This window comes from Strix uralensis, chromosome 1, assembly GCF_047716275.1.
Source record: "Strix uralensis isolate ZFMK-TIS-50842 chromosome 1, bStrUra1, whole genome shotgun sequence".
Classification (NCBI taxonomy): Eukaryota; Metazoa; Chordata; class Aves; order Strigiformes; family Strigidae; genus Strix; species Strix uralensis.
Genome location: NC_133972.1, coordinates 82,347,839 through 82,365,006, shown reverse-complemented (window position 1 = coordinate 82,365,006; position 17,168 = coordinate 82,347,839). Strand labels below are relative to the sequence as shown.

At 37.4% G+C, this 17,168-nt stretch overlaps 1 protein-coding gene across 3 annotated transcripts in view; it reads left to right on the top strand.

Moving 5' to 3' along the window:
* Positions 1-17,168, top strand: part of GMDS (GDP-mannose 4,6-dehydratase) — a 427,595-nt gene that overhangs the window by 150,183 nt on the left and 260,244 nt on the right. The window lies entirely within an intron of this gene.

Below are 17,168 nucleotides of genomic sequence, written 5' to 3'. Positions count from 1 at the left end.
AGGAGTCAATATTGCTTATATAAACTAATACAAGAACACCTCAGGTCTTCTGCTTTTCAGAATATGTTGAGAATAGGAAACGACTCAGAGGAAAGATAAAAGTGATTTTTAAGACTGGGAAACAGCCTTCCCAGTAAATAACATTCGGAGACCACTAGAGTTACCTCATTAAAGTGAATGTGAAGGAGCTATTTGATCCTGTTCACACAGGGAATAAGATGTTTGGTATTACAGGGTGCTTAACCTCGCAGGCAATTATGTAGAGATCCAGTGCTGAAATCTAAAGTTAAACAAATTCAAACTAGAGAAGAGGTGCAAATTTTTAAAAGTGAGGACAATTAGCATTTGAGCGGCTTACCAAAGGATGTGAAAGATCCTCCATTACTTGCAGTCCTTAAATCAAGATTGGATGCCTGCCTAAGAGATATAAATAACTACTAGCTATTTATACAGCTTGATATAAGACTCACTGAGTGAAGTCATATGGCCTGTGTTATGACGGACCTTTTTATGCTAGAAAAAGAAGAATTGTAAATTGTATTAGGTATATGTGTATAATTGTTACTTATGAAGATAGCAATTGCAGCAAAAAAAAAAGTTTCTTCTCCTTTAGTAAGCATGTTTTCCTTGGGTTTATGTATGTATCAGTCAGAATAGTTGATGCTTGTTTCAGTTTTCTCACCTGCAGACTTAAATAATACCAGCTATGGTTTTTTTATGTTTTACGCTATATGAAATTAAGCAGTTATTCATGTTTCTGGTTTTGCTTCCAGATCCTTACACTAACATGCTTCACACTAAAGCATTTAAACACTACTTCGGTGTTTATAATTTAACACACACACACAAACCACCCTGTCTCCTTTTGAAATTAAAAGAAAAATGCAAATAATATCTCCAAATTTTATATGGAAAATCAAAACATAAAACTGATTCTATATTTCCTTAGGTTATGTAGAAAGCCCGAGTTAACTGTGGTGTGTATATGTAGTATCTTAGCTGACAGATTTCACATGCATACATCTACATAAAGAGAAAAACACATCTTAAGATGTTTCAACTGAAAGGACAAGGTAGAGATCTCCTGGTTTGTTCCCAAGTAATGGTGATAGAAATCAGATTCTTCTGAAACTGTAAATACAGAAGACCTACAGAGGTCTCACTGGTTTAAAAAACCTATTCTAATAATCCCAGAATTACAAACACAACTTTAAAAGAAAAGAGGTAACCTTGCACTTTAGTTATAGGCAAAGTAATTCCTTTTGAAATTTATAAAAACTAACTTCTCTAAAGGCAGGCTTTCCAAAAGTACTTTGTCAAGCCTTAGGTGTCTTCAGCCATCTGTAGTGGGTTGCTTCCTCTTACTGTATTTCAGCAGCAGGGTGGTGGGAAAACCTTGGTGACAACAATGCTAATGCAATAGGTGTGATTCTTTTTTCCCTTTCAATTTATTTTGGCAATCTTGCAAGAGAAGGGTAGCAGATCTAAATCAGCTACTGTAGTGGTGAGTGTTCTGAATGCGCTTTGATGTCCTCTCTATGTTATGTCTTCTGTAAAGTAATAATCTGGTGGGTAATAAAAAGATAATTGGGATCATGCCCAGCTTTTGACGTGCTTTGTTTTCCAAAATTACTCCATTAGGGGTGGTGGACATAGTAAAAGTTGGCAGAAAATACAGCTGGGCAATAGAACCCCAGAAGGGATGAGAAGACACTTGCTTTGGCACCCAGCTGTTGTTTGCAGGGACTGTAAGGCAGACGGTGTTGCTGGACAGATGATTTGAACCAGCAGCTCACAACCAAACCCTTTAGCTAATTCATCACAGGGCTCTTGAGCACTTCAGTTGTGCAAACTTAAAAGGTTAAGGCAGTAAATAGTTTATTGCCGCTGAGGCCTGTTGAACATTGATCACTGTTGAATTCCCTCTGTTTAGATGTAACTTCTTTTGAAATATGCTCTGTAGGTTTAGTCTGAGAGGAGGATAATTGCTGTGAGGTCTTAAAATTTGAAAGCAGACACTTCTACAGCCAGAATGCGGTAGGCTGCCAAGATGGACTAGTGTGAAACAATACAGTGTTATTTTTTAAAAATTCTTGTTACTTAAATGAAGCAATAGGAAAGACTTTTGTGAGGCGTGGATGGGTAAAGTCACGTGGAGTTTTCCCCTTTCACGCCTATTAATAAAACCCTTGCTATAGTCCTATTTCCAACCTCTCTGGGATTTATGCTGCAATTGTGAGCAACTGATGGTTCTCCTTAGCCTAGTGTTGGGGAGTTGCTTAATCAGCATGCAATTAAGGTTTTTTTCAGTGCATGTATTGATACAGTGAGGTTACACACACTCCAGAAAGTACTCCTGCTGCTCATGTAGTTGTACACGTTTTCCATAGCACACTTATTTATGTACAGGATTCTTACTCTCACTACTGCGAAGCTCTGTGTTTCTGAAATGTGGTTGGCAGTATCCCGTCAATGCATAGAGCTGGTTGTGTGCCCAACCAGCTTTGTGAACATCAAGGTCTGCCAAAACATGATCTAATAGCTCCAGGCTTTGGATCCAGATTTACTAATTTCTCTAACTGGGGGGAAGGGTAATGGGTTTGGGAGGGCAGATTACAGTGGTAGTTTAAACATATAGAACCACCCCAAATCTATGTGTGTAAGCTTTTTTGATCATATGTGATATCACCATAGCATATGTGAACATACCATGTTTTTGGTGATCACGTTCCTCCTCCTTAACAGGTGAAGTCTCATAAACTTGGACCCTGACCCACCAGAATGAAACCCTGTGTCCATGGGGAAAGTCTCAATTTTACTGAATCTGTGTATGCACTTGAGGTTCAAAATTAACTCTGTTTAAACTGAGATTATTTATATTTACTTAATTTATTCATTTTTCAGTAAGAGCCTGCTGATAGAGACACATAAAGAATAAGACACATAAGAAATTTTAGAGGAATTTGAGCCTGTTGATCTAATGTTCTGTAGCATATTACATATGAATGTAAACTTTTAAAGAGGACGTGGTCTGGACAACATGCTGAACAGATCTGGAGCTAGTTATCAAAGTTAATATCTGCAGCCTTTGCTTCCAAAAATAAAAATGTTACTTCAGATTGCAAATAAAGGGAGCTGAAATGTATTTTTATGCATCATAAATGGATTTTTAAAATAAATTCAGATAAATACTTTTGTCAAAATATACTGGAATATCATAAGTAAATTCCAAACCCCAATTTTAAATTTATTAATATTTTGACACAGTTTTGAAGAAAAAAAAATCAAATCATAAAAATCTAATTCCTGTACTTAACAGGACCAAAGCAGTAAAGGGGGGGGGGGGGGGGGGGGAACCTGGTGAGCAGTCACTCAGTTTCTCTTGTATGTGGCCTTATTCTTTACTGAGAAAACAATGCCTCAGCCTTGACAGCTGTGAAATTTTTATTTCATCTTTACCATGGAGCACATCACATTTCTCTCCTCTGTTAGTCAGAGCGGTGAACGATGATGGACAAACTGTAGACTCATAGTGTTAGAAATACCTATTTCATTTTAAAAGCTCAGCTCCTCCTTGACAAGGCAGTCATCCCCTCTTGTAACAATAGAAAAAACATTGTGGAGTCATAGTTCAGCTCCAGTGAAAGACTTCATTCAAGGATTTGATGAATAGCAAAGGGAAATGTGAGAAAAATAGTGTGACAGCTAAAAACTTTTTGTTATCCCCTCTTTCACTGTCTTGAACTGTAAATTTTCCTATATATTTAAGGTTAGGTGAGAATTCCCAATGCAGGCAGCATAATTTTCAGCTAAGAGAGATTTCAAGGATGATCTTGCAGACTTTAAAGAGACAAAGAATTAATCTGGACTAAAGCTTGCACTGTGTAAGATATGCATTTTGGAGCAACTGTTGCATCTCATCTGTTCTTAAAATAACTCCAGTTTTGCCATTTCTAGTGGATCTGAAGAAAATAATAAATATTTGTAACAGACTTCTGAGATGCAGTGTACATTTGCTCTACCATGTGCTGGAATGTCTTTACATGCGGTTTTATGAGCATAATAGTTTTTCAGATACCGAATGTCATACAACTACATTAATTGAATGGGTTTTGCATTTAGAATTTTGTGGGAAGCCACAATTTCAAAAGTGTTAGTGGTTGTTAAATGTTGATGAGAACTAAAGTCTTGGGGTAGTGTTGGGGTTATACAAGACTTCTCAGATCAGATTGCTATATAATTTTGGCATGGTATCTAATTAGATCACATACCTGCATGTGATAAGTTCTTGTGATAAGGTGTTGCACAGTGTTACTGTCTGCTGGCAGAGAGTGAATGTTATCAGTTTAGTAGAGTGAATCAGGTATCTGTGCATTCTCCCACCTGAGGAAGAAAATGCATTGTTTATTTCCTCATTCTACAGGATAAACATTCCCTGTAAGTATATTATTAGCCTGATACATCGCTATACTTCGCAAGCGTAATAGTTGTTCTCTCCATAAATTTGGCAAGCTTGTAGCATGAAAAAAATGTCTGCATCTGCATTTCCATACACTGAAGACTTAAGTAGATACCAAATACTTTGAACTGGATATGTATTAGCTAAATCTATTTACCTGAAACTGAGGATTATCTGTATAGCCAGTATAGCTCAGAAATTTAAAATGGTTTTATTCTCACTTTTTTTAGTAAAACACTTCCTAGCATTATCCATGTAATTTTTTAGGAAGAACTCAAACTTTTACAAGCAATACAGAGTATAAAACTTCAGTGCTCTCTAATGATACCTTGTAGCATTACAAGCAGAAAAAAAAAGGTGTAGTTGTTGTATGCAGGTAGGATTGTCAAATGATGTAGCAGGTTTAAGGATAGCACAGTTCATCTGAATTTTCTGAGTAATAACCTTTGCAGAATGAGGTTTAATTGCATTGTTTGTTGCATTTATTAATCCCATTACTATATTAACTGAGAGCTACTGACAATTTTATTTACTTATATATGTGGCTTTTTTTGACTTCTATTTGTCTTAATGGCTTTGCTTTATGTGTTTTTTTCTTTATTGTACTCACATCAGACATGACTTTTTACTTATACTGTTAATTAGGAAAAAATAAGAACTCAACAGTTTGAGTTTAAAGGGTTCACTAATGTAAACTATTAGCCTTCTGTTTTTCAAAATCAGAAATACAACTCTTTCCCTTTCTTTTTCTTCCCACCCAACAGAGGAGCAAAAGAGACAGTTCTCGAGGGTGTGGTTATCATGAGATAATAGCAACCCTGAGGGATTTAAGACACTTGGGTGCATTTCATACCTTGTAGTTGTCCAAGGATGAGATTTTCTCATGAAGGCTCCACCCCACCTTATTTATTTTTTGTTGCATAAATCAGTCTGTGTGCTTAGGGATCATTTATCATTTCCCTAATATTCACCAGGGTACAAACAGTACTGTTCTAGTTCCATTCAACTGCCTTATTTCTCCCTCCTTCTCCTGCTCAAAAAAAAAAAAGTTGGCAAGATGCTAAAATTATATAATGGCGGTTCTGTACTTAATGCAGAAATCGTACATTATCCTAAAAATCCTTCACCCTTGAGTACTCTTTGTACTTCTGAGAACATGATGTATGGCTGAATAGTGCACTTAGCGACGATGACTTCATTTAAATCTTTCAGTTTCTGAGAAAGGGATTACTGCCTAGTACCTAACCAGTGTTAAAAATACGTATTTTCAGATACAACCGAAGTTAACATCAGCTTAAATTTGTGTGTGGAGAGAGCAGTCTTGCAACATGAGAGGTGTTAAAATCTATAGGAGTGGAAAGTGAAACTCTTGCTGAGGTTTTGCTTTCATGCCAAGCCTTTTTAATTTTTTACCAATTATAGAATTCTTCATCAACATTGACTATTTACATTTCTCAGCCTTCCCAGCACAGCTTCTTTGGTATATAGGAGAGATGCAGGATCAAAAATTAACTAATGTTTCCAAACTCCCATATGACACTTCAGCAATTTCCTCTGCTTCACTGGCTAACAGGCAGCACCAATATGTTTCTCCCCATGTTCTTGCGGTTTCTTGACAGAACTTCTCGTATCCCAGATGAGGATGCTCAGAGCCCCGAAGCAGCTTTGGTTCAACACTCGGGAAATTAGCTAAAACTCTTACTACAGCCATGAAACTTGGCGTTCTTAGCTTATGTCAAGTGTTGTGTGCAATCACAGATTTTAACCTGCGGTATTTTTTCATCCAGCCGTACTTCACAGCTATTCAGCATATCTCCCTCATGGACAACCACTGCTCATAATGACCTGTGCAGCAGGACTCTCTAAGTGGCATGAAGTTCTAAAGATTCCCCCTTTTTGTATATGTATTTGCAAACAAGTTAGTATTATGAGCTCTTTGGCTTAATATGGTGTGATAAAACTTGTAGGCTGAACGTGATTGATTTTTTTTTTCTGCCCAATCAACAGGATTGGAAACACAATTTCCTTAGTTTCAGTTAAATTCTTGTGAATACTGTTTGCTTGGAAGGACATGGAAACTGAGTGTGCTGTGTTATAGAGGCTTGCAGGCATGTAGAGAAAACGTGTTTGGAAGGGAAGACAGGTTGAAAAAATCCTGGGATAGATTTACATGTTTCCTTTCACATTTATCTCTCTGTGAGATAAATGCACCCTGTTGGCATGTGCTTATGATCCTGCCATTTCTTGACTGAGATATCCATGAGTCATTCAGAAAAGAAAAAGCATGATTGAAAAGTGCTAATTGAAATAAAATATTTGCATACAATAGAGACATGGCATCTGCCTGAGCTGTACATCCTTTTAAAACTAAAATGCAGCCATACACAATTTTACAGACTTCACCTTATTTGTGAAATTTGATGTTCCCACTGATCGTGTCCAATGATTTGTTCGTACATTTTGGCAACTTGGTCTTGTCTTCCACGTTGCTTTTCCAACATGCCTCATCCTGAGGCTGCAAAATTCACTTTGAAAGCTGATGGAGCTTTTTATATGCCAGTAAAGTCTTACTCAGAGCTGCTCTGGGGGGTTTAGTGCCATGTCCAATACCACAGTCCAGTATAGATGAAGAGGAGCACTGTCTTGTAGGTGTCAGTATGGTCTCTTGTCACTTCTAGCACAAGAGACAAAAACTTGAGTGCTGTCTTAGGTCACAATCAGGTGGTCTAAAATAATATAGTATTTGTTCATGGGAGCGAGAGGGGAAACTCCGGAACTTGTTGGTTTTATGTGATTAGTTGACTACCACGCCCTTATTTCCTGAATGGCATACCTTAATGTTCAAGTGAAAAGCAGCTATTATTCCTAGTCCTTTTTTCCGTGTTAGAACCCAAGAGATAGGTGAAAAACAGGGCTGAGGTTAGTGTTGTGGATTACAGTACACAAATCAGTTGCAATGTTCTGCTTTGATTTATGATCACCATGCCTTATGAGTGCCAAAGCTGCCTTTTAAAATTAATGCCTATACATTATTTTCTAAGAATTGTGGTGGAGAGGCTTTAGTAGTCAATAATAAATATAAGAATAAAGTAAAGGCAAAGGGGATGCTTGCAGAAAATCTAATAGACTGATTTATTTCTGAGGTTATCATCCTGCTTGTTCAGAAAAGGTAAAAATAATAAAAAAGTTTAACCAGAGAGTCTCATCTCTCTGCCCCTTGGCCTTTTCCCCCTTACCCCTACATACCTGTCGAGACACAGCTTTTTATCTGATTCATCCCACAGGTTGCTTTCTAGCTAGCCACCCACATCCTTATGAGGCAGATGAGTTGATTAAGTAGAACAATTTATGTGGGGGATCGCCTGTGAGTTCAGAGTGCTCACTGTCACATAGAAAACAGCAGTGTTCTCCCTGAATGGATGCAACTAAAGATGATGTAAGGCTCATGGTTTCTTAAGTGTTATAACCACATTGAAATCTGAGTGCTAGCAGTGGTGATAATAGTGTATTCCACTCCTGTATTTCCCTACAGGAAGAATTATCACAGTCCACTTTGAGGTATGTAATTGTTGCTATTCTCCATCTCGCCTGAAATGGAATGTTAAAATTAGGTGTTACTATGGTGCGTTTACTGAAAACTGTTTCTACAGGTTTATTACATCATCCCCAGCAAAGCCATCATCAGCTACTGTGTTTGTGGATGCTATTAATACCCTGATTTTAAAATTAATCATATGTAGTGCCTGTACATGCACTACAGGCAAGGGTATTAGTGCTCATCTACTAGGGTTCACTCACTTTAGCATTTCAAGGTGGGGTGGGTTTTTTTGGTTTGTTGGTTGTAATTTTAATAAATTTAAAGGATTTAGTGGTTTTCTTTCAGGGCAAGTACAAACCTCAGACTATTGTATTTATTTGAAAAATGTTTTTAAATGTCAGCTGTTCTCTAGAACAAGTAAAAGGAAAAGAATGCTGGTTTTGTGGAGGAAAAAAGTAGATTGATCTTGGAATTGTTGTCCTTTCTTTGAGTAAGATTTTGGAGTGAAATTTCACAGAAGATGACCTTATGTATTGGAAGAAAAGACAATTATTTGCCCTGTTCAAAAAAGAAAACTGAAAAAAACCTGTGGTGACTCATTTCTTGACATGCTGTTGCATGTTTATTCATTATCCCAGTCATTCCTGCTGGAGTACTGGAGCAGGAACTGGGAAGGTGGCGACTGTGGGAGCATGTCTTTGTCAGTACATACATATCCATCCAGATTTGGCCCATGCAATTAGCCATCCTGATTTAATTCTTAATGCACGTGCAGTAAAAATGAACAAAAGCCTCCTGCATAGAAGTCTGAGGTATGCTAAAAACATTCTAGCTAAAGGGGAGTTGGTGTCATTTTTGGTTGCTTTATGGCAAACCAGAAAGTAGAAAGTAGGTCCATGGAGGTGTAACATTACAAAGAATTGTAAGTGATTAGTACCCATAGCGAATGAGGGGAGAATATGGACTTACTGAGGAGAGTGAGTGGACCAGGAATAGCTCTGAAGTGATAGGATTTGTTTAGAACATGTGTTTTTATAGTACTTTGCTCTAAGGGTGGTATCTCTCTGAAGAACATGACTTTAGTATTTTAAGAATAATCTGAGTGCACAAATAGGGGCAGACATTGTTTGCCTGCTGAATTGGAGTACTTAACTTCTACTTTGCCACGCTGATGTAGATGTTGGACTCTGAGCCCTGAATGTGCGCCCGCCCCCCCGCTCCAGCCACTTCAGGGCAGAGGATGTTACCTAGACAGTTGTGTCCAAGACAAGAAGTCATTATTTTTTTCTATGCATGTGCCTATGCACATGCCTATTTATTTCCTCAAAACTTCATGTTCTCATTTGTCTCCCTGAAGTCCTACCTGTTTTGAAAGCTCAGCCACAACCAAAGCACCACAATGTAACAATCTGCAATGTGTGGTCAGAGCTGAGGTACCTGTCCACTCTTAGGCTGTGATGAATGAAGTGATTTGATTTTACAGTAGCTGACAATAAGAGAGCTAAGTTGCTTTATCTTGCATTTCCTGTGGTTTAAGACTACCTCCAGATAGCGTTACCTCAGCTCCCCAGAGAAATAACAACTTGTTTTATTGTAGTGACTTGGCTGTGTCTATACCCTTAACTTTCAAATTGAATGGCTGGGTCAGGCATATTTATAGGCAGTCCATCTAATTGCGTTTATGGTCCCATTCATAAGTAATACATGCACATTCATCTAATTAATTTTTTTCTTGCAATATCCCTGCGAAGTAGGGAAGCTCCTTCAGCACCCAGTTAGCTGTTAGGAAGGAGATCACAATTCTTGTTGGGAGGAGGAGAAAATGCTTTTAATTTTAGAAAATGAAAAAAAAGCAGAGATTTCCATAGAGTAAGAAGTAAAAGCTTTTGTTAAACATTATAGAAAGGTGGGAGTTTTTTTTATGAAGTATGTGTTGTATCTCTATAGATGTTTCATTCAGAGTGCAGCTTGGTCAGAATGACTTATAGGACTTAACCATCAGTCAGTGTTTCTTCTCATCTTTTTATCACGAGCTACATCAGTTACTAGGTGATATACCACAAAAAGCGAACCCAAAATAATGAGAAATATAACTTGGAGAACTGGTCAGACAATTGTCAGTAGATAACGTGTGGGGAGGGGACGAAAAAGTAACCAAAACAAATTATTTTTGTGAAGAAAAGTTTACAAGATTATAACAAGTTTTAGGTTTGTACTTACTTGAATTTGAAAAATTTGGGAAATGATTCTACAAAGGTTCTGCATTTGTTCAGTACATTTTATTTCCAGATTAAAAGCCTGTAAGGAAAAAAGGCCCTAGTCCATATTCAAATCTGTCAAAAATCCATATATGAAGTATTATCTTCAGTTTATTTCCTCATGGAGGGAGAAGCATTTTTGGTACTTTGGGGGTACCTGAGAAACAGTTGTTTGAACTGCTTCTAAACTTTCTAAAACAATGCTATTTGGCATGAGGAATTGCAGTCTGGGAAGTAATCTTCTTAAGTGCTAAATAATAAAAGCTGAAAACATATAATTTTTCTCTGTTTGAAAAAGCAAGACTTCTGGCAGGGCCCATAAACATAAGGAGATCTTAATTTATGCATGAGTAGGACTTACAGGAGAGTCAGGCAAGGTAGTAATTTGCAAAGCATTGGGGTAATTCTAGCTTCTAGGCAACACAGGAGTTGTATCAACACTTGGGAGGGTCCATTGTGTTAAATCATGTTTTGCAGTCTTGTTGGCTAGGAAGGCAAAGAGAGGAAAGACTGTTGTCAACAAAACTGTGCTATAGTAGATTATTGCTTTAATTGAGTATCTATCTTGCCATCCATTAAAGTCTATCAGAATCATAAAGCCGATAGGTGATGAAGGTCTGTTATTTTTTGTGGGGTTTGTTTCTTTTTCTTTTTGCTTGTGATGATGTTTTTATCACTTCTGTGCAGAGCATCTTTCTATGTGTTCTGAAGGCATCAAGGAAGCAAAGATGATAGTTTTTAAAAAAACATCAGAAGTAAAAAAAAAATACTATAACCTAGCTGTCATGTTAGAATTTTAAATAGCCTGTATGTTTTAAATTCATTTCTTTATATGTGAAAGTGAGTTTAAATGATGCTATTTCTTTCAAAGTGACTGCATTCCCTGCATGCATTTTATTCATAGCTCTTTATTCCCCTGGTACGCATAAAGCAAAATGAATTGGCTATCTTTTTACATCTCCCTTTGAATGTTCTCTAGTGACTCTGTAAGTTGCCCCTTTTTGTCTTTGTACTAAATAGCATTTAAAGCTTCTGGCACAGCTGGACTTCAATATGTAAGAAAGCTTTTAGGGTATTACAGTGTCAGTAGCCACTGAAGCTGCAAAATTTGAAACATCGAAACCTATCCTGACTTTACTGCATGTGCCTTGCAGTTAAAAACTTGGGTAAACATGTATGTTGTTGCAAGCATCCCTGAACAGAATCATGCTGAAAAGGAATAAAGTGTAAGTGCTTCTTTTTTAAAAACTTCTCTAATCTCTGTAACTTGAAACTGAAGACTTTGAACAGTGGGTTGGAGATTGTTCTGCAAGATAAATCCCTTGCATCACATAGCCCTGACAACTCCCCAGTTCCATCAAATTAATAACAAATGGATGAGAAGATAAGCAAAACTAATGGAGAGGTTACATTTTTGTGACAAAGGTTTATGGCCATACTGAATCTCATGTTCTGTGATATCCCTCCTCCTTCTCCTCCTCCGCTTTGGTATTTTTTTACTGAGATCTGAGCATTCCTCTATCTGAAGCTCTTCTGTGGAAGAGATATGATAAATAACAAGTTGGACTGTGTGCCTCCAAAAAGTTTCTGTGAACAACTCTCCACTCCCCCAGTAGAAATTACTGATTTTCTGCAAGATCAGGTCTCATTCTTGCACACTATACCTCCACTTTCTGTTCTTTGGATGGAGATACATGCCTGAACATTGAAACACACTGCTGTAATCCCAACACCCCATCTTCTTAAAACTGTGTAGTAATTTAGTTTGGGAGCAATCTCTGAACGTCATCTACACCAGCTCTTTCCATAAAGCAGGGCCGGTTTACACTAGGTGGCTCAGGGCTATGTCTGATTGAGTTTTGAGTATCTCCAAGGGTAGAGATGCTACAGCCTCTCTGCACAACCTGTTTCAGTGTTAGACTACCCATGTTGTGAACATTTTTTTTCCTAATATCTAATTGTAATTTTTCATGTTTCAACTTGTGTCCATTGCCTTTTGGCCTGTCTCTGGGCAACTCTTTTAATCCAGTCTCTTAAACAATCTTAATCCACAAAATTAGCTAGTCAATAAGCAGAAGAATAAACGATTTACAAATTACCTCTATTTGGTGATCTGTTCCAAAACATACCTTTCAATCAATAGTCAATGGCCAAGACAAATACACAGGATGTAGGAGACTTTGTTTTATTAAAATGAAGAATGGATATTCCAATTTAAGGATTGTGACATCGACATTTTGAAAATAATGGGCAACTGATGGTTCTTCTATACTCTTGACTGGTCAGGCATATACCAGTGGGCTGCTTTAGAGGCAAAGGTGAATGTGATGACCTTGTGAGCTGGATTTACAACTGCACCTGCAATTTGCCAGGGAGGAGTCACTTTTTAAAGAAACTCAATATTGAATCCAACTATCAACCCATACTAGTCTGATAAATATAAAACTTTAAGTACTCAGAGAATAGTTATCCATGCTTATTTTTGGAGATATATAGGTTCTTCCCCATACCCTTGACACTACACAGCTCCCCCAAATTTTTTAGATTTCCTAAAATCCCTAGGATTATTTTTTTTTCCAGTGTGTTAGGACTTCATAGGAATGCTTGGCCTATAGTCTGTATTAGATTTAGCAACTGGAATGTTATGCTTTACATGCCTGTTCCTAGGGGTTGAACAGTTTGTTTACTGAGATGATATAAGTGATCCCAGTGGTTTTTATTGGCAGTAGAAGGCACACTGAATATTCAAAGCAAACAGAATTGATTTTAAAGAATACAAAAAAGTAACCACTGTGAAACTTGTGAGACTTGAAACATTTCTGAGCAGTTTTTCTGCTTTGTGATTTGCTTCTCAGGTGTAAACCTTTCTCAGTGTTTAAAGAGATCTGATATGTATCTTCTACTCTGATGAATCTAAAGAATCTACAGTAAGTTTTGTCAAGAGAGAAAAGATGCTTATTTTAATGTTATAGTTAGGTTAGCCACCTTTGCTTTTATAGTGAAAGAATAATAATTTATGTTTATATTATCCTATTTCCTCCTGAGGCTTCACATAAGCTTCCCTCTTATAACACCAGCCTTACAGAAATCCCATCTTCTGAAACTGAGAAGACTGTAAGAAGGAGATGAAATTTCAAATGGTTATTTATATTCCTTAGGTAGAGTATTGAAGCATATTCTGCTAGCACGTGCTATTTTTGGTTGAAAGATAATAGTTAATATGCTTGCAGCCCATCTGTTGGATTGTTCCACATGACAAAACAGAGATGAAGTGTCTCACAAAGCCAACCCTGTTGTGTGTTATGTTGATAGTTATTTTCAGAATATCACCACTGTTGACAACACATCGGTCAGACGCAAGTATTATTAAGTCTGTGGGCTTGCATATAGTACTTATACATATGATAGGAATGTATTCTTGTGGAGGGTAAGACGCATATGTTTTCATTTAGATAGTTTTCAGTAAGCTTTTAAATCTTGTTAAAGACCTTGCTAAGCTTGGTTTTGAATGATCAGTTGGGAAACATCATATTTAAAACATTGTTCTATTAAATTAAAATCTTTTGTATAAAATCTGGCAATTATAAAGAAAGAAAGAAATGGGTGGGGGACAAGAATTCAAATTCAAAAGGTAGAAACCAGATCACAAAACTCATTGTAATTCTTGAAGCCACGTGAAAGAAGAGACATAATGTGGTTCAGTGTATTCATATTGTGTCCTGTGATTCCAGGAATGTTATAACTGATGAAACTATGCTTTTCTCAAAAAAATTTTATCATCCTATGGGTAAGCCTTACTGTGGAAATTTTTACTTGCCCGGAGATGTATTTGAAATGTACGATATTAGGGATTAATCCAGCAGTGAAGATACTGAGTATATAGAAGTCCCATGCATGTAGGGAGTCAGATTTCTTTTTAGTATTCTTTGAGGCAATTCTGCAAGGTGTTCAAGACCTGAAAACCTGGCACTGAAGTACTTTTGACCAAAGATTTAAATGTCTCCTTATTTTCTGTCCTCTTCTAGTGATGCACTGATATCACTACCTATTGAATGGAATAAATAGACAGATCTTAAGCATATACATTCATGGTATCTCCAGAGATCGACGATGACAACTGCAACAGCATGTCCCCACTGTACGTGGGAAGAGAGTGCCAAGGTCACTCAGACTAACATGTTCTGAGTAGACAATTTCTGTTTTGTTAGTATGTCACAGTTTCCCTTTGTCACCAAATCTGTCCAAAGAGGGCAAAGAAGTATTGGATCCATGCCTTCAATACTCTTTGAGAATACTTTCAGTTTTAAAGTTTCTGCCAGTCAAAGAAGCTTTTTTTCCCTACTCCAGTCATTACAGAAGCTCCTGGTGCTGTCTTTGAAAAAAGTTGTTGTTTTACGCAGTTGACTGTAACTGATAGTTTTGGATTTTTGAGGTTAGATTGGAGCATCTATCTTAGCTAGCTAAATTTAAAAAATACTGTGCATATAGTTTCTCCAAAGCATGATCAAGAGCATCTCATTTACGCTTTCTGCTCTGACTCAACACTGTCTTTATTGGTGTACAGGGAGATGAGCTTCCTAATTCAGGCACTTAAGATAGCTGTCATAAATTAAGCTGTTTGAAAATTCTCATCTGTAGGTACTACACATTATCTTTTTTCCGCTGGATAAATGTTTAATCTTTCAGAAAGTGTGACTTGTTTTTGGCCTTCATACACCTGCCTTTACAATCATTTCCATGAAGTTTTTCCCCTCTCAGGTAGTCCCTCTGAGCTCAGTGCACCAGTGAAGATTATTTCTATGAGTAACATCTATTGAATCTGAGTCTATATTTGGTTTCTAGAACTCAGACCCTGGTCTTCTTTTGTGTTGTGCTCTTGCACATCCCTCTTAATGAGGTCTCTGCATTGTATTTTTTTTTTTTACTCCAGTCTTCCTGCTGATCTTGCATGAAATAATGTGTAATAAGGAGAGGAAAATAATGTGGTAATGGATAACTCAGCACCTTTTCCTTCCATGCCCTGCTTCATTTGTAACTACTTAATTTTATAAAACCCTTTTACATTGTTAACTTTGAATTAGAATCAAATTAAAATCCAGTGTGCCTTTATCTGTGTTTGCCATGTTACTGCCCCTACACTGGACAGAGTGTCTTAACAGTCCAGCATTTTTGGTGTTGGAGATTTTAGTGGATAAAACCATGTTTTATCTTCATGAATGCCATTCTAGTCTAACCTGTACTCCAAAATGAATTTAGTTTAGTGGTCCAAGTTCTGTCCCTGGTGAACAATAGCCCGCATTGCAAAACCACCGAACAGACACAAAGCTGGCAGTTTCTGCTCAGGGACACCCAGACCCAGCCAGCGTGGAGGCACAATTACCTCACGCCCCAGGGAGTGATTTTTCTAGGTGAAGATTGAGGTCATTCATAAGGCAATAGGGAAAAGCATCTCTTGTGAAACTGGCCTCTGCATCAGCGAGGGAGAGCAGTTCCCAGTGCTGCTGCTGCAGGCTCATTGTTCACTCTGGTTGAGGTTTTATAATCTGGGATCTCTGATTGAAGACCACCTCAATTATATGTGCTGTTTACTTTGTAGTAAAATATGTAAGCAAAGATTTGCATTTTGGAGTGATGTTTTTATCAGGTTGTTTGTTTGAAACAATACCTTAATATAGGTAAATTCCTGGTTCTGCTACAATTACTAAGTGTTTTGCTTTTATTTAGAGAGCTGGGATGTTACCGTGAATATGTGAAGGTGCTAGCCATATGGGAAATTTACTAATTTATGTTCATTAGTGCATTATTGACTGTATCACCTATTCATTAAGATGTTTTCCCAAGAGTTACTCTGACAGCAAAGCTTGAGAGACCTTAAGTGGCTGTCATCTTTGTGCCAAATGGATTAAACCAAAAAATGCTCAGCACTTCTCAGTAGATCAGTGCTCAGTTTCAGCTGGGTCATGCCAGGTTAACAAGCTAAAGTATCAGGTTTCTTTTTCTTCTTTTGGTTAAAAAAAAAAATTAAAGTTTGTTTTTGTTCATACCATTAGTTATTTCAGATCAAAACTGTGTGAGAACATTTTGATTTTGGAGCAAAGTAACACAATTTAGATTATTTCATACCTGTATTAAATTAACCATAAGTGTAAATTCAAATTAATCTAATTACTTGTATTTCATCTGCTGTGTAAATAAGCCTTAAACCTCCAGTGATTACTGAATAAGGAAAGTGGCTTAACAGAAGAAATGAATACAGGACTATCTGTCTGAATCTGCAGAGAGCCTGAAAAAATACCTGTTAAGTGACAGTTTTCCCACTGATTTCCCTGTGATAGCTCATCTTATCCAGCTATGGTAATTTACCCTCTACTCCATTAGTAGTTACCCTATCACCGAAGACTAATGAAGAGGGGATCATAGATTTGTATTATCTGACTTCGATAGCATCTCACTAACCTCTAGTCTAGATCATATAAAGAGACTGTAACATTGCCATCACTTCAGAGCTCATTCCTGAAAGTCAATCATCAGTCAGAGGGGACATAGGTAAAGTAATTTTGCCTTGGGTCAGGGCAATGGAGGAGATTGCTCTAAAGGTCCATTCCCCTTTACTTTTTTATAACATTGGCAGTATAAACAGGGAACATTTTTTTCAAAAACTGGTATAAGCAAAATCCCTCGACTGGAGAGAGGATGTAGAAGGAAGGAGGAACGTGCCGCTGGGATGTGCATCAGAAAATTCTTCAGAGTCCCGGAGCTCCGCCAGCACATCCAAACAACCCGCCTGTACCCACCAAACTAACAGAGTGAGCTTTCTTTTGAGAGTTTGTTCTCCTGCCTGCAGACTGGGGCAGTCACAGCACACCTCTTACCTTCAGCTTGCTTTTTCCAGTTTTTAGTTTTCTTCTGTAAC